The following is a 22,563-nucleotide window of genomic DNA, read 5'->3' as shown; positions in this document are numbered from 1 at the left end:
ATCCTTTTACCAATAGAATACTTAAAGCACAAGGGGTAGATGCTGACCAATAGGAGAGCAGGATCTTATGGGGTGACTAGCATCAGGAACCAATGGGAGAGCGGGAGGATGGTGGCGAGTTTACTCAGTTGGCGGCGCGGGAGTTTTAAAATTGTTCTCGGTGGTCCGGGCGAATCTCGAGACTTTACAGCAACAACCTTTCATATCTTGAAAACTTTTCATATGTAGAGCTGTAAAATTTTTCGTATTTGCTTTCGTATCTCGAGTTTTTCGTAAGTTGAGCCTTTCATATGTCGAGGTACCACTGTATTTATGTAAATGGATGTGCCATGGTAAAATTATTTTATTCCTAATATACTTTTGTTTTTTAATTAAAGGTTGCAATGTGAAAAGTATATTTTAGTTCAGTGGTCTCCAAAGTGGACAGAATTGACACTTTAGGGCTGATAGAATACTCAGTAGGGATGATAGTATACACCATATATCTAGAGAGATGGGACCAAAAATAAATATCAGAAAAACAAAGGCAGTGATGATAAGAGTATGCACAAACGGATGAAATAGCATTACATGGAGAAGAATTAATCTTTCAAATATTTAAGAACAATGATTTCTGGTACAAGTTGTCCTTATATGTATTGTTACTTAGTGTCAGGGTACTTAACTATCCATTTGTTTTTTTCTTTATTTCCATTGTTACTTAATTTAAACAAAATTGTCATGCTTTTATGTGAATTGTAATCAGGTTTTTAAAGTCATCATGTTTAGTATGAATGTTGGCTAATTAGAAATGATGTATTAGTTATAATACAGTATTCCAGAGCTGAGTTAGTACCCTTCCATGTGAATTTTACAAAGTTTGTCCAAATAATCAGAGGGCTTACAGTTGGACAGTTCTTACATGACTGGTTTATGCTTCGTAATTTACCTTTTCTTGGGAGTCGGCACCCCATGAGTTATAGTATGAAGAATAGTTTTTAATTCTTCCCGAGCTAGAAAAAATACAGTGCTAAATTATGATCGGAAATATTATGAAGCTCAAGATGTTGATGTTTTTTATGTAAACTGTATAGCCTGCTTTCATTACTAGATCTTTTTTATTTTTCATTTCAGGTGGGCAAAGATGGTGAACCTCAGTCAAGTATTGCTAAATTTTGAAATATGAGTCTGATTTATTGTTACATAAGTTGAGGGTGTTATAACTAGTTGACAGACTCTGGAAAATTATACAGAGATTACTTAGTAAGTATAGTATTATAGTTACTTAGTTATTTCCAGTTTATTAAATGGTGATAGACTTGTATTTTTTTACATATATGTAGGGATGTTTAAAGATGTCATAGTCTAGTTATTCATTTTTTGTGTAATGTACGGTATTTGCTGGAAATTTATAAGTTGCATGTTTTGACACTAATAAAATATCTTTTCTTTTAAAATTCATTAGTACTGGAATCATAATTTGTTCCGGTACGATATACAAACCTTTCGGTCCTTTTACAATAGGAAGGTAACTAGCGGCAGCTGGACGGTCGTAAGCTTTGAACAAGGGAGTTCGGTAGTTAACTGCTTGTCCGACAGTGCGCGCACCGCGCGACTGGGAGGTGAAGAATCACTTTTGCTTTCAGCCATGTGTGTGGAGGACGTGTTCGTCATCACTCTCTGCCCGCTTCATCGTCGTATGCTTTGCTTTTGTTGTGAAATTTTCAACTTGTTTTGTCAGTGTTTGAAAGTGAATTGTAAGTACGTACTGTCTTTTTCATCTTTTATTGCATTGATTTTATGGATCATCGGACATGGAGCTATCCCCGCGACCCCCCATCAACTGTAGATGTACCCGGGGGTGGAGGGCCGCAAGTGTGGGGTCTTCCGCTCTTTCCGAAGATTGATCCTCGTTTGCGCTCTGTGCCGAGGGCGGGAATGCTCTCGGCCCGAGCCTCGTATTTTTGGGGTGAAAGTGTGAAAGTGAAAATCGTAAGTGCAGGGTTCTTTTTCATTTTCATTTATTTTCATTCCCTTTGTGCTCGGTGCTGAGGGCGCGAATGCTCTCGGCCTGAGCCTTGTATTTTTTGTGTGAAAGTGAAAATTGTAAGTGCAATATTCTTCTTCATTTTCATTTATTATTATCATTATGGATCAAGGTTTCCTCTCATTCCCGGGAATTGATCCTCATGCCCTTTGCGCTCGGTGCCGAGGGCGCGAATGCTCTCGGGCCGAGCCGTGTAACATTTTCTTTGGTCGGAGGTGCAGTGGGTGTTGTACGGGGGCGGGAAGAAAAGAAGGCCTGCCAAGGAGTCATCGGAAAGCTCTCCCGCGACTCCCTTGGTAACCGATACTTCGTCTTCTTTCCTGCCCCCCCCTGCTCAGCTCCCACGTATGGCACCTTCCCCTTCGTGGGGTGGGGGGGGGTTTCGAGGTCCTTCTTCTTCCCCCGATCCGTCGAGCGTAGAGGAGGGCGCTCGTTACCCGACATGCATTTGTATTCGGGGTTTTCCGTTCCCGCGAGGGGACCCCCCCCCCCAACTTCCGACTATTGCTTCCTCAGGCTCCTGTGTCGACGGACGACCTTGGCCAGGTGTGGATGTCGCTGGGACTTGAGGACACACCGAGCGTCCAGGGGCTGCTCCAGCATCTGGCGGGGCCTGTGCCAGTCACCCATGGAGCGGTGACCACCACATTCTCGACTCCAGGGTACGCCGCCCCTCCTCACCTGGTTTACACCCCTCATGTGATGTCGGTAACGCCTACGGCCGCCGTGCAGGGCCCGATCGCTGCCATGCCGAGGAGGGGCGTGCCTTCCCTTCCAGGTTCTTCGTGCTGCCAGGCCCGGTCTTCCGTTGCCCGAAGAGCTCGCCCCTGGACCTGCCGCCACCCAGGATGTCGCTGGCTGCTGCCCCATCTCCTGAAATACCTGCCCTGTCTGCCGCACCTGCCGCTGCTGCTGTTCCTGCTGTTCCCACACCTGCCGACGTTGTTCCAGCCCGCAGTGTTGCTGCCCCAGACTCTGGTCAGCCGGGCCCTGTTGCTTCGGCAACAGCAGCCCTGGGTCCATCCTGGATGGAGGACTTGGCGTCTGTCCTGAGGGAGCTGATGAAGAAGAGAAAGGTGTCGTCGTCGTCTTTGTAGTCTTCGTCATCTTCTTCGTCGCCTGCTGCGGCCTCTTCCCCTTCGATTCCCAAGGCTTGTAAGCTGAGGAAGAAGAAGGCTGCCTCCTCCCCTCCTAAGAAGGCTCCTTCGGGAACTTCCCAGGGCCTGTCCCACTCCGGTGGGACGGGGGGTCCTTCCGCTGGTCCTCCTGCTCCTTCGGGAATAGGGCCCGTCTCTCCTTCCGCAAGGAAGGAGAAGACAGGGACTAGAGGGGTACCGGCTAACACCGGTACTTCCTCGCCTGGTGCTAGAGGCTCTGCCACTACACCAGGTTCCGGCTCAGCCTCTTGTCCGCGAGAGGTACCGAGTGTACGGTCACCCATGGGTGGCCGTGCAGCCAAGACCCAGAAGCTCGCTCGGCGCCAGGATCAAGGCACAGAGCGGAAGGCTGGCGAGAGCCGCTCAGGTGACTCGCTAGACCAGCGATCGCTCTCGTAGCGACCAGCTGGTTACCAGGGTTGCCATGACGATCCTAGACCGACCACGAGCGGAGGCTGGTAAGAGGTCCCCTCGATCGCAGGAACCAGCCGCGGCTGTTTCCAGCAGTTCAACGTGCAGTGAGAATGGGCACCGGTCCCATCGCGACAGTGGTCTCTGCAGGTCCCCTGACGGCCGCTCCCTCCGGGACCGGACGGATAGGGGGACCAGCAGCAGCCCCCCTGACTCAGGGGAACTGCAGCCCCGGTCCAGCCGCTCGCCTCGGGGGAGCGGCACGACCAGGCCTGCAGCTTGATCGCCACCATTGGCGATCGCCTGCAGCCCCCCAAGCACACCGGTTCTGCTGGCGAGCGAGGGGGGAGCGTCAGGTCTTCCTCTCCTATTCCTCCAACTTCCTCGGGTTACACCGGGAAGGGCGAGATAGCAAGGAGTGATCATGAGGGGCGCGCCCCCCCACGATCCCGCCACGACGCCCTACGTGCCAGGCACGGTCCTCGGATCGACCAGGTCGCATGCGTAAGTGGCAGGAGACCGAGAGGGGTCTGCCGCTGTTCCTCCCTCTGAAGGAGGAGGGTCTCTGGAATCGCTCTTGCTGGAGGGGCATGATGGTCCTACTCCTCAAGATGCGGGCATTCCTGAGATCCAGAGGAATTTTGCCGAGGTCATTGTTCTGATTCGTCAGCACAACGACCTCGGGGAATGATCGCCAGCCGCTGGTCCAGACCAGCAACTCGACATAAGACCGACACTCCGTTCCTTGGTCCAGCTTTTCTCCAAGAAGCCGCTGGCCCAGACCTGCAGCTCGATCGCCACCGTCGGTTGGCGATCGCCTGCAGTCCTCCCAGCCTACTAGCATGCTAGTAGGAAGGGTAGGAGCATCAGGTCTCCCTTACCTGTCCCTTCAACCTCCTTAGGCACCGGGAGGAACGAGGCAAACAGGAGTGACCGTGAGGGTTGGGGGGGCTGGCAAGGACGAATGACGCTTCCCAGACTCTTGGAGGGACCATCACCGCTGTTCACGTGACGGTCCGTCTGGACCATGCATTGAAGAGAACAGGGCGTGCTCCCCCTTCGGTCCTCTTGAGAGGTTTTGGCCTTGATGAGGACTGGGACGCGTCGGAGGACGGTATCGGCTCTCTCCTGTCAGGTGCTCGATCAGACCCACCCAGACGACGTTCACGGTGGCAGCAGGGGATGGCTGCTCGTACTTGCTTCTCCAACTGCTAGTTCCGCGGGGAAGGCGAGCGAGTATCCAATTCCTCCCCCATTCCCTCTCTCCTTACAGCTATGAGGGAAAGGGGAGGGATCCTGCAGAGAGTTCTATGTAGGATTCCACGTTGGGGACTGCATTCTGGGGGGGGGGACCCTCGGGTCCTACCAGACGTAAGTCCCTGTCGATGAGGAAGGATCCTGCCCCATCCTCGATTTCTACGGGAACCGGGAGGACCACCAACCGATGATTGTCTGACGAATTCGGTGGGGGTTTCGCCGAGCGCTTAGAATTCTGCGGAATTTCTAGCACTCTCAGAGTGTTCAGGTTTTTTATGATCTACAGACACTTGGGCGAAACCACGGTCCAGAGTGGGCTAGAGGAGAATCCCCGATAATTGTTACTACGATAATTGGGAATCTCGCCGAATGCTCAAATTCCTGGAATTTCTAGCGTTTGGAAGATGCACGGCTGCTGAAGGAAGAATATCTCACAGTGGGCGACCAACCCTGGGATAGAGAAGAACGGACGGGAACATCCAGTTTGGCTTGAACTATTGTCTTCGGTATTCTGTTATCACCATTGAAGCTTTCCTTCGGGGAAGACTTCTCCTTCAATCTCTTGATTAGAAAATGAAGGGTGTCAGCTTCCAATCTTTATTCTCATTCCTCGAATGGAAAAGAATTTAAGATGGAGGTCTTTGTACAGGAACCTACAAATATACTACGTATATTATCCTCACGACATGATTCTGTTAAACAGTTGAATTGTCCGGGGTGTAGGCATATACCGTAGTTAACTCTACGGATTGTGACCGAGACGAATAGTATCTTAATTGAACTGCAACTTGGGACTGCCTGCAACCTCCTCCCAGGAGTTACCAGTTTCGATTTTAGATACTTATGGTATTGTTACGACAACACCGCCTCAGCTTTTGTATTTACAGAAATCTGTTTCGTTTAAATACAATTGCTCGAGCGTATTTTTTTACGCTCGATGGTTCTAGCTGAACGCATTCCTTCTTGGAATGGATTACCTGGCAACTCAGGATGCCAAGTGAGAGAGAGCTAACTGTGTATTGGGCTGCCGACGCAGCCCAGTGCCAGCTGGCTCTCCAAGATGCACAGTCGGGTTATGTCTCTCTCCCCTACAATGATTGACTACCGAACCGTATCTCTGCCCGACAATCACAGATTTAGGTCTCTGATTGACGGGGATTCTTGCATACATGAATGACCATCTCTACTGCATCGCCTTGGAGCATTGCGAGAATTTTCAAACAGAGATATCTCTTGGACTCTATCATCTTTCTGTTTACCGCACGGTAACAGAAGTCTGTAGCCTAGTCTCCCGCTGCATCGCACCCCTGCGATAATGCGGAATGATTTCTTCAGACATCTGAGTTTGTCTTCTAAAATATCTCTTATTCGTAGGTGCGCAATTGTTCATTGTTCACCCCGAATTACAGATGTATAACGGAAGACCACGCCTGCTCCCCGCCCTGCCATCTCTACTTCCAAGTATTGCCTTCCCTGGATAGCCTGAAGAAGAAGATTATCACCCCATGAGAAGCAGTTCTTCAGGCAGTTCTTACCTGTGTTTTCATTACTGAAAAGCGCCCCGCTTTCATTGCAACTACGACTCCTCACCGAACAGCCATGAAATAGCGGTTTAGCGTTTTCAGTCCTTTGTAAGCACAGGTTCAGAATCTTCAGAATTCTTCTCTCAATTCGGCTGTGAAGATGTAGGTTACATTCAGTGTCTACCTTCGTCTTCAACGGCACATAGTGTTGTTTCTCCTTAGCTGAGATTCAACTACTATGAGAATTCTGTCTTGCCATCAGGGACCTTGGTCTCTAGAAGGCAATTGACTTTCGCCTGTTGGGCACATGCCTTAAGAGAATCATCACCTCGCCGTCCGGCATCGGTGGCAAACAAATAGACGATTTGTATGGTCTCTCGGCATAACCCTTTAAAGGCGAAGGTCATGTGACTTGCTCGGATGCTTGGACAACTTGCCTCACACTACCGAACGCAGTCAGTCGGCAGCTGTCAGAGCGCCCGAGTCAGTTACGAGCTACGCTGTGGACTTAGTTCGGTTGTTCCAGATCAATCATTACTTCGTCCTACTAGCCTGTCCCAGTACCCATACCATCGACACCCACCATGGGGCGTCAGTGTCCTATCCACTACGAAGATGGAGAGACTTCGCCGCAGGGGGATACGAGACCGCCATAGACTTCGCTGCAATGGGATATGAGAATGCAAGACACTTCACTGCAGACGGATAGACCAGTATGGGTACTGGACATCACCGAAGAGGGAACAGCATGGCTTTTCCTGCGAAGTCAAGCATCCAGGGGATGGGGATCTGTGACGCTCGATTTTCATACCAAACTTCGTAGCAAAGACTCAGAATCCTTCGGTCCATGCCGATCGGTTTGAGTTCTTCACAATCCCCTCCCTAATGGACTTCACCACCTTCGATGTGAAGGAGATGCTGCTTTGTCCTGTGAGGGCGCGATGGCGCTATCTGAAGAAACTTGACACCTCAGGTCTGAGTGTTGACACATCTTCGTTAGCACCGGGATGACCAAGAAGAAGTTACAGGAACACTCTTTCTTGCTGGCTGCGTGAGGTGATCAGGAGGGCGTACGAAGCTGATGGTAGCGACAACATCCATACCCTTCGTCCGAAAGTTCTCAAAGTCAGAGATATTGGTCCTTCTTTCACGTTCCGCAAGAACTTCTCCGTGGCGCAGGTACTGAAGGCAGGGGTCTGGGCCAACCAGACCACCTTCACCTCCTTCTACCTTCGTGATATTGCCCACAGGTCCTTGGATACTTTTTCCTTGGGACCCGTGGTGGCTGCTCAACACGTTGTGTAGCTAACCCAGCCCCTAGCAGGCAGAACAGCATCGATTCTTGGTGTGACTGTAGAATGGATGAGTGAAGAGAGTGTGACTGGCTCCTCTTCCCCATCTTTTTCTCCCCTCTACCTGTGGGCAGAGGGATAAGGTCGTCACCCTGCTGGAAGGATGAGATGCAGGTATGCTACTCGACCAAGCCCCATCCTATCCCTTTCATTAGGGATAGGAATGAATATCCATCACTTCCCCCAACAAGGGGGGGGAAGTGGAAGCCAACAAGAGACAAACCAATAACTTTATGTTGCCTCTTGCAACAGGAACAAGTTCTTGCTTGCTGGTTTTAAGAGATACGCTTGCCTCTCTCTTATTACTTGGGTCCAGAGGTCTGACCATTGATCCTGTGGTACATACCCCGATCAGTTGGGCAGAGGCTAGGATACCTCCCTCGCTCTTACGACCAGGGAGGCAATCCAAGGTTGGGCGAACACCAGTCTGTTCTCAAAAGACTCATTCCTCCCACCAAGAAGTGTCTTCCTATTGTAAATGGACCAAAAGGTTTGTATATCGTACCGGAACAAATGACATTTTGTCCAAAATTGCATTTTTCCTAACTACAAACCTGAGGTCCTTTTACATATAGTCCCACCTCATGCCACCCCTCACTCTGAGTTTTTTGCCTGGGCCTAAAGAAAAAGTGATTCCTCACCTCCCAGTCGCGCGGTGCACGCACTGTCGGACAAGCAGTTAACTACTGAACTCCCTTGTTCGAAGCTTACGACCGTCCAGCTGCGGCTAGTTACCTTCCTATTGTAAAAGGACCTCAGGTTTGTATAGTTAGGAAAAATGCAATTTTGGACAAATTGTCATTTTGATGCTTTTAAGTTGTCATTGTAGGCATTTTTGTAAAATCTTTTGAAGTCTAGTATGAATAATCACTTGCAAGAAACAGAATGTTATAGTGTTAAGGGTGTACTGTTCTTAACAGAAATGGGTAGTGTGAAAGAAGTGCAATACAATATGTTTATATGTTGCATATCTTTTACAAAATGAAAATCTTTTGATGTAAATATACAGATTTTTACATACTGTACAGAAGATATGTATATAAATAGTGCATACAGGTTTTTACGTATTATGTTAAAGAAATTCCCTTTTGTTACTGAAATGAAAATTCTTTATTATCAATAAATTTAATTTTTACAGGAAGCCGACTTAATTTGCCTTTTTTGTGAATAATTTTAAATATGTGTACTGTATTGTTGGTGTAAAGTATGAGGAAAAATATTAATTACCATACTTCATTTTTAAAAAATGATTCAGTCATTTTGATTTCTTAATGAGCCAAGAAATTAGTTATTACCCTATTATACTTACTCATAGATAACATGATTTTTTTATGTACTTAGTAAGTTAGAAACATAAATAGCAATTTCATACATTCAACTTCCCTGTCAGATATATACTTAGCTATAGACTCCGTCGTCCCCGACAGAAATTCAAATTTCGCGCCACTCGCTACAGGTAGGTCAGGTGATCTACCGCCCTGCCCTGGGTGGCAGGACTAGGAACCATTCCTGTTTTCTATCAGATTTTCTCTGTCGCCGGTGGTATCAACATTGTTGTTACTTCCTCCTGACTAGAATTCTTGTTTCAAAGCAATTGATCTTCTTTCGGCTGATTATTTTGGTGACGTACCTGGATCGTTGTTTTGGCATTCGCTACCGTGGACTGGATTTGGATTTGCTTTTGATTTTTCTGAAGAATGTCTGATTCGAGTGTTAGTGTGAGAGTTTGTGTGAATGTAGGCTGCAAGGTGAGGATACCGAAGGCTTTGGTTGATCCTCACACTGTATGCCGACGATGTAGAGGGGTTGATTGTTCTTTAGCTAACACCTGTAATGAGTGTGAAAGGTTGAGTGCTGAAGAATGGAAGACTCTAACTTCTTACTTGAGAAGTTAGAGAGGGACAGAGTAAGAAGGGCTGCATCTAAGGGTGTAAGTAGTTCAAGGCCTATTGAGCCTTTTTCTGATTCGGTTTTGTCTGAACATCATAATATTGATTCTCCCTCTGTATCAGGGCCTTCACAGGTGGCTAACCCTTCAGATTCGGCATTAGAGATCGCTGATCTGAAGGCTACCCTTCAAAGGATGGAATCCAAAATGGCGGCTTTGGAAGGTAAGACTAGTGATTGTGATATATTTAGTGAAGTGAGTGCCCCCAGTGTTGTGGAGGGGGCGTCTGACCGCCTCTGCGACGCTCCCAGGCCTAGACCTCTTCCAAGCTCCCTGGCCCAGAGGAGAAGGAAAGTCGAAAGCCTTACGGAGGTTGTGGAGAATCCCCACCGGTCAGGCGTCCCTTCAGCAGGCTCTGTAGCGCCACAGACTGCTAAGGACCGCTTTCGAAAAGCGTCCTCCGAGAGTGCTTCTCGTCGTCAGGATCCCCCTCACCTAAACGAGGGTGGAAGGATTCGGACCTTTCCAGGCCCCTGAAGAGGAACTGGAGAGAGTCTTCTTTCGACTCTAGCCCCGAGCATTTCTCGGAAGAAAAAGCTCCCTCAGTGATCAAGAAGGCTAGGAACGAGTTGGCTTCTCCCTGTTCCGACAAGAGTTTGTCTAACTCCTTCTAGATCTCCCTCTCCTCCGGTTGAAGTAGACACGGGAGAGGCTACTAAGAAGATCCTGCTTGCCGTTCAGGAACAGTTAGCTTCCTTGGTAGGAGTTCTTTCTAAAGATCCTCCCCGCAGGAAGGACGCCAGTCTTCCTGTTAAAAGGACTAATCTTCGATCTCCTGCCAGGCGCGTGGCGCCAGCCAAAACCGAGGAACCTGCCAGGCGCGAGGCGCCAGCCAGGCACGAGGAGCCAGCCAGGCGCGAGGAGCCAGCCAGGCGCGAGGAGCCAGCCAGGCGCGAGGAGCCAGCCAGGCGCGAGGATCCTTTCGAACAAGAGGAAGGTTCAGAAGACGAGGCTCCCAATAGAGAAGGACTGTCTAACTATAAAGTGCTGACAGCTCTCCTGTTGCAAGAATATGGAGATTCTTTAACCCCTGCCGCTCCTCCTTCTCCGCGCTCGCTCTTTTCGAGTACGAAGGCGCTGAAGTCTTCTTCCTTCCTCAAGATGAGGCCAGCCATCTCTATGAAGAGAGCTCTACAGTCCCTCGATTCATGGATGAAGACTAAGAAAGATCTGGTGAGAACTGTGTTCTGTATGCTTCCTGCTAGACTTACAGGCAGAAGGGGCATTTGGTACGAGACAGGAGAGAATATGGGACTCTCTCTTCCTGCCTCGGCAGAAGCAGACTTCTCGAACCTTGTTGATGCTTCGAGAAGACATGGCCTGAACTCGGCTCGTGTGACATTGGGCCTTTCAGAATTGGATCATCTCCTCAAGGGACTCTTCCATGTATTGGAAGTGTTCAATTTCCTGGATTGGTCCCTTGGGGTGATGGCCAAAAAGACCCATGACACAGAGGGCCTCAACCCTGAAGTTCTCCTTTGTATCTTGTCTTGCATTGACAAGGCAGTTCAGGATGGTTCGAGGGAAGTCTCCTCTCTCTTTGGAGCGGGACTCTTAAAGAAGAGAGCTGTGTTCAGTTCTTTTCTGACAAAATCCGTGTCTCACTCTCAGAGAGCAGCCTTGCTGTTCGCTCCTATGTCAGACTTTTTGTTCCCTTCTCAGTTAGTGAAGGACATTTCGCATTCACTAACTGAGAAGGCGACCCAGGACCTTCTCCTTCAGTCTTCTAGGAAGAATAGGCCTGTTGCAGCGACAGAGAAGAAAGTGGCTGCTACGTCTCAACAGCCCTTTCGAGGAGGGCCCCCTTCTAGAGCTACCTCAAAAAGGAAAACGACTGAGAAGAGAGGAAGAGCTTCCTTCCGACCCTTTAAAAGGGGGAAGTAATATGGGAAATCTCCAAGCACCAGTAGGTGCCAGGCTCCAGGGATTTTCGGAAGCCTGGGCACTTATAGAAGCCGGCACCTGGTCTCTTTCAGTGATCAAGAAGGGCTATTTCATCTCCTTCGAGGACAGTCCTCCCCTGACTTCAACTCTGCGGGAACTGTCCGCCAGATACAAGGACCCTGTTCTGAGGGATACTCTTCGGCTAATGGAGGATCAGATGTGGGACAAAAGAGCTATAGAGCTAGTACTGGATCAAAACTCCCTGGGGTTTTACAATCGCCTTTTTCTTGTCGCAAAGGCTTCAAGGGGCTGGAGACCAGTGCTAGACGTAAGCTCTCTGAACAAATTTGTTCGGAAGGAGAAGTTCAGTATGGAGACTTCTGCGATAGTCCTTGCGGCTCTTCGCCAAGGGGATTGGATGGTATCACTAGATCTCCAGGATGCCTATTTCCACGTCCCGATTCATCCTTCGTCGAAGTACCTCCGTTTTATGATGGAGGGAAGGATCTATCAGTTCAGAGCCTTGTGTTTCGGCCTGTCCACAGCTCCTCAAGTATTCACGAGCTTGATGAGAAATGTGGCGAGATGGCTTCACCTAAAGGGTGTCAATATCTCTCTATACCTGGACGACTGGCTCATCAGAGCCAGGTCAGAGAGACGGTGTTTGGAGGACCTTACTTTGACCCTAGACCTGATAAAGTCTTTGGGATTACTCGTAAACCTCGAGAAGTCGCAACTGATCCCCAGCTAGAACATAGTCTTTCTGGGGATTCAGATGGATTCTCGGGGTTTTCGAGTATTTCCTTCTCAAGAGAGACTCATAAGAGGCTTCGAAAAAGTCGCTCTCTTCTTAGGGAAAGAACACAGTTCGGCGAGGGAATGGTTGAGCCTTCTAGGGACCCTTTCCTAGCTCGAACAGTTCTTTCCTCTAGGAAGACTTCATCTTCGTCCTCTTCAGTTCTTTCTCAAGAGAACTTAGAACTGGAAGACAGGACTTCTCTCGGACTTGTTTCCCATTAATTAAGAGATAAAACAGCACTTGGAATGGTGGTTGCCCCCTTTACAAGAAAACAGAGGGATATCCCTGGAGATTCGGAACCCAAGCCTAGTGTTGTTTTCCGACGCGTCGGAGACGGGTTGGGGAGCAACCTTGGGGCCGAAAGAGGTGTCAGGCACCTGGAGTACACATCAGGTGTCCTGGCACATAAATTGCAAGGAGCTGTTAGCCGTTCACCTGGCTCTAAAGAGCTTCGAGCCTTTAGTCACAAACGGTGTAGTCCAGGTAAACTCGGACAACACCACCGCTCTAGCATACATAAGGAAACAAGGAGGGACGCACTCGTTCTTCCTATATGAGCTCGCAAGAGACCTGCTCGTTTGGGCGAGTCAAAGGAACATCTCCCTCTTGACAAGATTTGTTCAGGGACAGAGGAACGTGAGAGCGGACAGGCTGAGCAGGAGGAACCAGGTCCTTCACACAGAATGGACCCTCCACTCAGAAGTGTGTCAGGGTCTCTGGTCTCTTTGGGGGAAACCTCATGTAGACCTGTTCGCCACGTTCCTCTCCAAGAGATTGGAAGTCTTTTGCTCAGTGGTAGAAGACCCCAGAGCATTAGCAGTAAACGTCTTCCTTCTAGACTGGTCCAACGTAGAGGTTTACGCATTTCCCCCATTCAAGATTCTGGGGCAAGTGCTCAAGAAGTTTGTGGCCTCGAAGAGGACGAAAATGACTCTGATAGCCCCCTTTTGGCCAGCGCACGATTGGTTCACAGAGGTAGTGGAGTGGACAGTGGACTTTCCCAGATCCCTTCCAAGAAGGATGGATAAGCTCAAACAACCCCACTTCGAGAGGTATCATCAAAACCTCCCCGCTCTCGCTCTGACTGACTTTCGACTATCGAAAGACTTGTCAGAGCGAGGGGCTTTTCTCGCAAGGCTGCAAGCGCGATCGCTAGAGCCTGCAGATCTTCGACAATGCGAGTCTATCAATCTAAGTGGGAGGTGTTTAGAAGATGGTGTAGGTCGAAGAAGCTGTCCTCCTCCAGCACCTCTGTGACCAAAATTGCTGATTTCCTGCTGTTCCTTAGAGAGGAATCACACCTTTCTGTATCGACCATAAAGGGATACAGGAGTATGCTTTCGGCCGTATTCAGAAATAGAGGCTTAGATCTTGCGGAGAAAAAGGATCTGCACGATCTAATTGGGTCCTTTGAGACTTCAAAAGTCTAAGGAACCAAGTCCTCCTAGCTGGAACCTAGACGTCGTCCTTAAGTTTCTGACTTCCAAAAGGTTCGAACATCCTCATCTTGCCTCTTTTCGAGATGTCACAAGAAAGTGCTTGTTTCTTTTGTCTCTTGCAACAGCCAAAAGAGTTAGTGAGCTGCACGCCCTAGATGCTAGGGTAGGATTTAAAGGAGACTCAGCCATCTGTTCGTTTAAAGCACTGTTTCTGGCGAAGAATGAAAATCCTTCGAAACCCTGGCCCAGCTTGTCCAATCTTGTATGTAGAGAGGCAGAAAGGTCTCTTTGCCCTGTGAGAGCTCTTAAATTCTACCTGGATAAGAAGAAGCAGATTGGAGGTTCTAGACAAGGTCTTTGGTGATCCGTTAAAGATCCAGCAAGACCGATGTCTAAGAATGCTTTGGCCTTCTTTGTGAGAAGCGTCATTACAGATGCACACAAGATCTGCCCCGATGACTCTTTTAAACTTTTGAGAGTAAGAGCTCATGAGGTGAGAGCAGTCGCGACGTCTCTCTCTTTTCAAAGAAATATGTCGCTAAAGAATATCTTGGAAGCGACTTATTGGAGGTGCAACTCAGTGTTTGCATCTCACTATTTGAAAGACGTTTGTGTGACTTAAGAGAAATGTTTTTTTCTGGGTCCGTTCGTGTCAGCAGATACGATCCTGGGTATGGGAGCGAGCACAGATCCTTAATTTTCTTGCGTACCTTCTATTAGATATGTTCTTGGCTTTCTGCTGGCAAAAGTGCTAGATGTCGCACAGGCGGCCGGTCACTATTGTTCAGTAAGGAACCCTTGTGATATCTTCTTGGAAGAGTATTTTAAATTTAAAATTTTTTTTAAAAATTTTATGTATGCGTGTGTACTGTGTTATTCGAGTTCTGGTTGTTTGTGAAGAGTTGGGGGATAACTCTGGACAATCTTTAGTACTAACATGGTGGTTAGGATCAGGTGATCGGGATCGGTTCTGTGCTCCTTCAAAAGGTGTGTTGTCATATTAGTGGATCAGCACCCATTGACAAATACCATTTAGGCTCTGCCGAGTAAGCGGATAAGACCCCATCGGCAGACCCACAAGAACTCTTGGCCATAGATCAAATATCTCGCTAAGACTCTTGAGGTGATGCAGACTCCTGGGCAACAACCATGAAGTCTTCCACCTATCAGGTAGGAACCAAGGTCTATTAATACCTACAACATATGTTGTTTACCTGTCTATGTCAGTAGTTAGCTGTCTCTTACCCTCCACCAAAGGGTGCCAATCAGCTAAGTATATATCTGACAGGGAAGTTGAATGTATGAAAATGATATTGTTATGATACAATAAAGTTTCATACATACCGTATATTTCGGCGTATAAGTCGACCGGAAGATAAGTCGACCCCCCAATTCTGAGTAAATTTTTATGATTTTAACTAATATCGGGTATATTAGTCGACCTATAAAATGTTAGGCCAACCGTACGCTCATAATAAGCAGCAGGGTAAAACGTTGATCAGAAATGACGAAACGAAAGATACGTTACTCGAGTGTAATGTAAACAAACAAAGCGCTAACTAACGCTGCATAACAGCGTACGTATATATGTATGTACAAACTGCCACTCAAGTTAATGTTTTGATTGGGTTGTTAAAACAACGACATGCCAGTATTTTATTATTATGAAATACAGGTAATATACTCGGTATGTTAACAAATCTGTGTAATATATAAAAGATGAATACCGGTAAATATGATTAGAAATGACGAAACGAAAGATACGTTACTTGAGTGTAATGTAAACAAACAAAGCGCTAACGAACGCTGCATAACAGCCTACGTATATATGTATGTACAAACTGCCACTCAAGTTAATGTTTGATTGGGTTGTTAAAACAACGACGTGCCAATATTTTATTATTATGTTGGAATATTCCTTGACCATTGGTCCTTCTATGGCATAAACAGGCTCATTTGAGGGAAAACACAAGCAGAAGAAAGGGCTATTGTTATACTTAACACATCCATGGAGCCTCCGACAAAACGAAGAAAATTCGAATCCAGTTTTAAACTGAAAGTGATTGAACTTGCCAAAGAAACAAACAATTGTGCTGCAGCAAGAACTTATGATTTGGCTGAGAAATTAGTTAGAGACTGGAGAAAAAATGAAGATAAGTTAAGAACAATATCGAAAGATAAATGCGCAATGAGAAGAGGAACCGTTCGTTGGCCTGAGTTAGAAGATCATGTTTCACAGTGGATAGTAGCACTAAGGCAGGATGGATATATAGTCACACGAAATGCTACAAGATCTTATGCATTAAAATGGGCAAAATCCAACCAAGATAAAAGTAAGGATTTTAAAGCAACGGTTGGTTGGTGTAGTCGTTTCATGAATAGACATAACCTTGTGATACGCCAAAAAATGAAAATTGCTCAAAAGCTACCGAAAGACCTTACAGATAAGGTTACCAGTTTTCATAGATATATTATTAAAGAAAAGAAGGAAGAAAATATAAATTTCCTCTATTATGTATCGGTAATATTGATGAAACTCCTTTAAATTTTGATATGATTGGTAGCAGAACTGTAGATGTAAAAGGTACAAAGACAGTGCAAGTTCGAGGTACAGGCCATGACAAGACAAGATTCACTGTAGTTTTATCATGCATGGCAGATGGAACAAAACTGAAGCCCATGGTAATTTTCAAGAGGAAAACGATGCCTAAATTAAAGTTTCCCACTGGGGTATTTGTTCATATTCACGAAAAGGGTTGGATGGATGAAAATGGTGTGAAATTGTGGATAGAAAACGTTTGGAGCAGACGCCCAGGTGGATTAAAAAAGGATAGAAGTCTATTGATTTGGGATATGTTTCGTAGTCATATAACAGAGAATACTAAAGCCAGATTAGCAAAAATTAATACTGAAATAGGAGTTATACCAGGTGGTTTGACCTCTTTGCTACAACCACTAGACGTTGGTTTAAATAAACCATTTAAAGATAGTGTAAGACAAGAATGGAACAATTGGATGTTGCATGGAGAAAAATCATTTACAAAAGGCGGAACAATGCGTGCTCCTTCCTTGGATGTAGTGTGTGAATTTGTTGTCAAATCATGGGATAATGTGAAAAAAGAGAGTGTAATAAAGTCATTCAAAAAATGCGGAATATCTAATGCAATGGATGGCACAGAGGATGATGATCTGTTTGAAAGTGACGACGAACCTGCAGTTGATTCACCAGATTCAAACTGGGATCCTTATGATGAAACCGTGAATGATGATTTGTTTGATGAATTGTTTAATTCAAGTGACGATGACTCAAGTCATTTTGATGGATTTTAAATACATATTTACCATTAAATACAAGTTTTTAAAATTTATTATATGTGATAAATAAAGATTTCATACCATAAATGTTTTTGAACAATACCCCGGTAAAACTGTCACAGTGAACGCATCCTTCTCAATTACGGTACTGCAAATGGCTACGCAATATTTACACTTACTGTGCACTTGGGTTTCTTCAATGTTAACTTTGATTTTTTTTTTTCATTTTATTTAAGGTAATGGATGTTCTAATGTATTATTGTCGTATTACAGCGTGAAATGTTTTTAATACTGGTATTTACATACATAGTTACCTCAACAAGGCTGTCATTGTTATTAGCCAACTGTAAAGCCTGGATTCCTGTACCGATATGCCAAAATAATAAAGATTCACTTTTTGTTACCGTTAGATAAGTCGACCCCCTAATTTTGGCATGATTTTTTGGGGCTAAAGGGTCGACTTATACGCCGAAATATACGGTACTTACCTGGCAGATATACAGTGGTCCCCCCGTATTCGCGGGGGATGCGTACCAGACCCCCCCGTGAATAGTTAGAATCCGCGAATGTTTGGAACCCCTATGAAAATGCTAAAAACAGCCTATTTTGTTAGTTAAAACTCAAGAAAAACCCACTAAAAATTTTCATACTTGGTTTTTTGATAGTTTTATCACAAAAAGTGCATTTTATGATGAAATTCATCAAAAAACCAGGAATTTGTGGATATTTATCATAGAAAAATACCGCGAATGCGCGAATTTTCCGCGAATAATGCAGGGAAACGTTCCCCAGAGAAATCCGCGAATGTGTGAGTCCGCGAATCTGGAGAACGCGAATACGGGGAGTCCACTGTATACGATTAATGGCCCACCCAGCCTCCCCGCAGGAGACAGGTGGAAAGGTGGAAGAGAGAAAATCTGATAGAAAACGGGAATGGTTCCTAGTCCTGACACCCAGGGCAGGGCGGTAGATCACCTGACCTACCTCTAGTGAGTGGCGCGAAATTTGAATTTCTGTCGGGGACGACGGAGTCTATAGCTAAGTATATATCTGCCAGGTAAGTATGTATGAAACTTTATTGTATCATAACAATATCATTTATTATTATAATAATTATTGTCCTCTTGCTTTGGTTCAAGAGATTATTGAGATATTGCAAGAGTACTTAGTGGTTGCACTGAGAAGGTACCTGATTGTTTTACATTAGAATTTGTTATACACTGGAACCAAAGTCCTGTGTTAAAGAAAAAGAGAAAGTCTGTTAATATCTTTAAAAGTAATTCCAGTAACTTATTTTGTTCTAGAAATACATTGTGAAATCATACTGCATGACGTTTTGTAATCCTGGAAAACCAGCTTATGCTTAACATGTTGTGTATCTAGGAAAGTAATTTAGCTTTTGATTTTTTCTTAATATGTATGCTAGTATTTGTACAGGTTTCTTAAGAGTGTAAGTTTTCTTTCCAGGGGAGTTGATTATTAGATTACAATTACTGTTTGGAGATAGTAAGAAACACAACAAAAGTTTATAAAGCTGCAGTACTTTGACCCCTTTGGGCTAAGAGCAATACAATACTTGAACACTTTAGATTGCCTCGATCTTCTTATTGTTCATTTTGAGATGGACCTGTTCAGAGCCATGTTGTCATTAAGTTACTGGTAAGTAAAAGAATTTTTTATTTGTAAATTGATATTTACAAATTGCTGAGTTTAAGTAACAAAGCAAATGTTTCAGGAAAAAGGGATGTCTTTTAACTTTGAAATTGGGGTATCAGCATTTATTAGTTGTTTTGTAAGGGTGGTATCGTTAGTGTGTAATAGGTGTAAGTATGACGGATATTATTAGTCATCTTATTTAATTAGTACTGAGTAGGCCTAAGTCTTCCAGCTATTTTCATAGCAGAATTATTTGCAGTACGATCATATTTGATAAATTGTCAGTCTACATTTGAAGATAGTAAAATGTAGAAATTCACTGGATTTCTGCAGTAAAATGTAGAAATTCACTGGATTTCTGCCCATGTAGGCATGAAAAGAACTGAAAGCCAGTAGAGCAGCCAAAGCTACAACTCCTGTGATGAGATACCATATAGATGCATATTCCTGTTATTGAGGGCCATTATTAATCAATAAATGGCAGAATACAGTGGATCCATGCTATTTGCAGACTTGCCTGTTCGCAGATTTTTCTACGGAACACGTATTACACATTACGTATTTGGGGTATTTTTTTCATAGAAATATTCACAAATTCTGTATTTTCATATAATTTTTGTGTCTAAATGCACTTTGTGTGATAAAACTATTAAAATACTCGAGTATAAGCATTTTTAGAGGGCTTTTTTATGTTTACTATAAATATAGGTAGTTCTTCTAAGCATTTTTAAAGGGGTTTTAAGTATTCACAAATTTTAGCTTTTCGCAAGGGCATTGTGGTGCCTATCCCCCTCGAATATTGCGGGTCCACTGTACTATATATAGAATAATTAACCAGATACACAGGTTCCTTAACTTAATGGACAGTTTAGGGGGTCTAGCCTCTTCATAAGTAACAAAATCCTAACCTTGTTATGAAACATTATTGAATTGTTAGTTGTGAGGTAGGTCATGTAAGCTATTATATTCAGTAATGAAGGCAACAGTGCAGGAACGATAGATTATGAAAAGTGCGCCTTATGCATTCACTGCATGTGAGTGGGTATGTACATTTATATGCTGATTTTATGCTGAGCAAGTATTTTCTATTTTGTACTGCATTTTTGGTATATCGGCATTAAAAGTCCAATTAACATTTCATCCAAATCTTGATGTGCGTTTGTGTGCAGAAGTTATAAGATTATACAGCAATAGTGTTATGTACTATGACCAATGGAAATTTACAAAATCCTTCCACTATCCAAAACATGTAAATTACTCGAGTTTAGTTATGTATTATTTGTTGAAACTTTGGAAAAATATGTTGACCACTGTAATTGCTGATATACGTACTGTACACATTTATATTAATGAGAGAGAGAGAGAGAGAGAGAGAGAGAGAGAGAGAGAGAGAGAGAGAGAGAGAGAGAGAGAGAAGTACACAGACAGGCATATGTACACGCATGCAGTTGTTCAGGGAAGTGGAATATACATATAACTGACAGAAAATATACATTTGAATTCAATAGTCAGATTGTTCATTTGTCAGTTCTAGCAGTTATGTGAATGTTTGCCTGTTTATTCTCTCTCTCACTCTGTCGAGCAGCCAACGACCATATGTACACTGGACTGGACAGATGCAGCTGAGTTACACAACAGTTTCCTATCCCTGAAATTAGTTATAGGTGATAGAAATGTCTCTTTCCATCTCTCTTTTTAAAAAAAGTGTGCCACTGACCATGTGTTTCAAAATCTATTTCTTTGTCTATTGTCCAGTGTTGATCACCAGAATTTTGCCAGTGGTTTGTATATTTTCAAGTGAATTTTTACTATTTTACTATAAATTTGTGGAAGATGGAAATATCCAGTCTAGCACTTCATAACAACAATTAACAAACTGGGTTTTCTTAACTTCCGGAATCACATTTCCAGTGGGCTTTAGGGAACTAAAAATAATTTGTATTTATATTAACTAATTGGAATCACAGAAAATTAACATAAATTACTTATTGCCTCTGCAGGGGGATGGGCATTCAGAGATTGTCATTTTTCTTGAGATAGGAAGCCATTTGGTTGAAATTTCCTTTGATGTGTGTGTTATTTTGAATGCCATTTTCACTAAAGTAGGAGCTAGTGTAGGAGCTAGTTTTGAGTGTCGTTACTTTTAAAACAAAATGTGTTTGGCTGGCGTCTCCTTTTAAAGCAAAATATGTTTGGCTATCACTTTATATATGAGATAGAAACCAGTTTGATTTCCATTCATATAATGAGAAACTTTTATGACTTCCATTTCACCCACTTGTTCAGGTCTTGAGGTAGGCTTTATTACATGTTCTGAATCAGCCATGTGATCGGATAGGCTAATACTTTACCATTACGTATTGGTGTGAAAACCTTGCTAGAGGAACCATATAACTTACCCAACTGAGGCTAGGGTTAATAAGAAACCTCTTGTTTGTACAGTGAACTGGGTAGGTGTTTTAAAACTGTGACAAGTCCCAGGATATGGACCACAAAATCATAGGTGTGGCCTCCTGTTCAAAAGATTGGCACACACTACATATCTGCTACAGGGGAGAGTAGTAACCCTTGATGGCAGCTTAGCACAGAAAGACTTTCTTAATGATGCATTACTGGAAAGCCTACATATGCGGAGATTCTAACATATTAGAAAGTGAGGCTGAGGGACCTGCTTCTAATGCAAAATGGCCCCTGGGAGCTCCACCAGATGTTCAAGAAGGTCCAGGAACCAGGCTTGTTGAAACCAAAGTGGAGTTTTGAGGGTCCTGTGGATATTGCTGGACTGCAACAGTTCTGTCCAACACTGGCCTGATTAAAGAACAAGCAAGGGTAGAACATTTATGCCTCCAGATTGTCACAAGAGAAAAGCATTGCTTGCCCCAACTGCCTTATCTGGCAGGGCTGAGCTTTAGTTTCTTACCTTGTTCTGAGGCTGGTGGTAAGAGAGTTCCTCACTACTTCTAAAGCATATTGCAGATCAAGGGATGCAGAGACCACTCAAGTACTAATGTAGATATCAGGTACCATCTACCATCATATATAAGCATTGGGTTTGTATACAAAAAATTGTGTTATGAATCCTTTCTTGATTAACAGTTTTTAATGTTACGCTTTTATATAATTATTTATTTATATTCTTTCATCTAAGCAAAAGAATCTTGATGGCAAATTTACTAAAAGCGTAGTGTGAAGTCAAGTTTTATATACTATGGGCAAATTTTTGAATGGTGTATGCCAAGTTTTCCGGATCTATCATATTGAAAAGTGCTATACAGCATTTGCATTCATATTTGATCCCAGAAAATAAGAAAAACGGGCTTTGAAACTGACATAAGCATGACTCGGTTCTAGTTAGGCTTTTTTTCTTAACTGTTAAGTCATGGTGTGTAGTGCTAAGACAAGTCATATGTATTAAGGATTACTGCAAAGGATGTAAATTCATTGTTTCATATACTTAATATTTTAAAGTACTGTATTTACCCTTGGTTAGTTTGGACTGATGATTCTGATCTCCAGCCTAAAAGTGTCTGAACTGTTGTTTTGTTTCTTCTTGGGATGAAGATGATAAATAAACACTTGATGCAATTGTTTTGATGTCATGTATTATGTGTCATATTTGATATATGTATTTTTCAAAAATATATTGTCTATGTAGAATGAGTATTACCATAGTTAAAGGTTGAGTGATATTGAGTTTAGTTGACATATGAGTTTGCTACATCCTGAAATTTGCAAGTTTCCAGAAATTCAGAAGTACATATAACACCATTTATGGTAGAAATTCATTCGTTAATAT

The 22,563-nt window shown here is 44.2% G+C and overlaps 1 protein-coding gene across 12 annotated transcripts in view; it reads left to right on the top strand.

The window, feature by feature from the left end:
- Positions 1 to 22,326, top strand: part of LOC135215424 (peroxisomal trans-2-enoyl-CoA reductase-like) — a 468,052-nt gene extending 445,726 nt beyond the window's left edge. For 11 of the 12 annotated variants that reach the window (XM_064250058.1, XM_064250050.1, XM_064250052.1 and 8 more), the window contains one exon: positions 1,114 to 8,863. The gene's annotated coding sequence lies outside the window, so the exon portion shown is untranslated. Of the gene's footprint in view, positions 1 to 1,113; positions 8,864 to 18,578 lie in introns of those variants that run through there. The other variant, XR_010314679.1, reaches the window with a different exon arrangement.
- The last annotated feature ends 237 nt before the right edge of the window (positions 22,327 to 22,563 follow it).

The sequence above is a fragment of the Macrobrachium nipponense genome, chromosome 5 (genome assembly GCF_015104395.2).
Source record: "Macrobrachium nipponense isolate FS-2020 chromosome 5, ASM1510439v2, whole genome shotgun sequence".
Lineage (NCBI taxonomy): Eukaryota > Metazoa > Arthropoda > Malacostraca > Decapoda > Palaemonidae > Macrobrachium > Macrobrachium nipponense.
The sequence above is the reverse complement of the archived record's forward strand: the minus strand, read 5'-3'. Positions and strand labels throughout refer to the sequence as shown.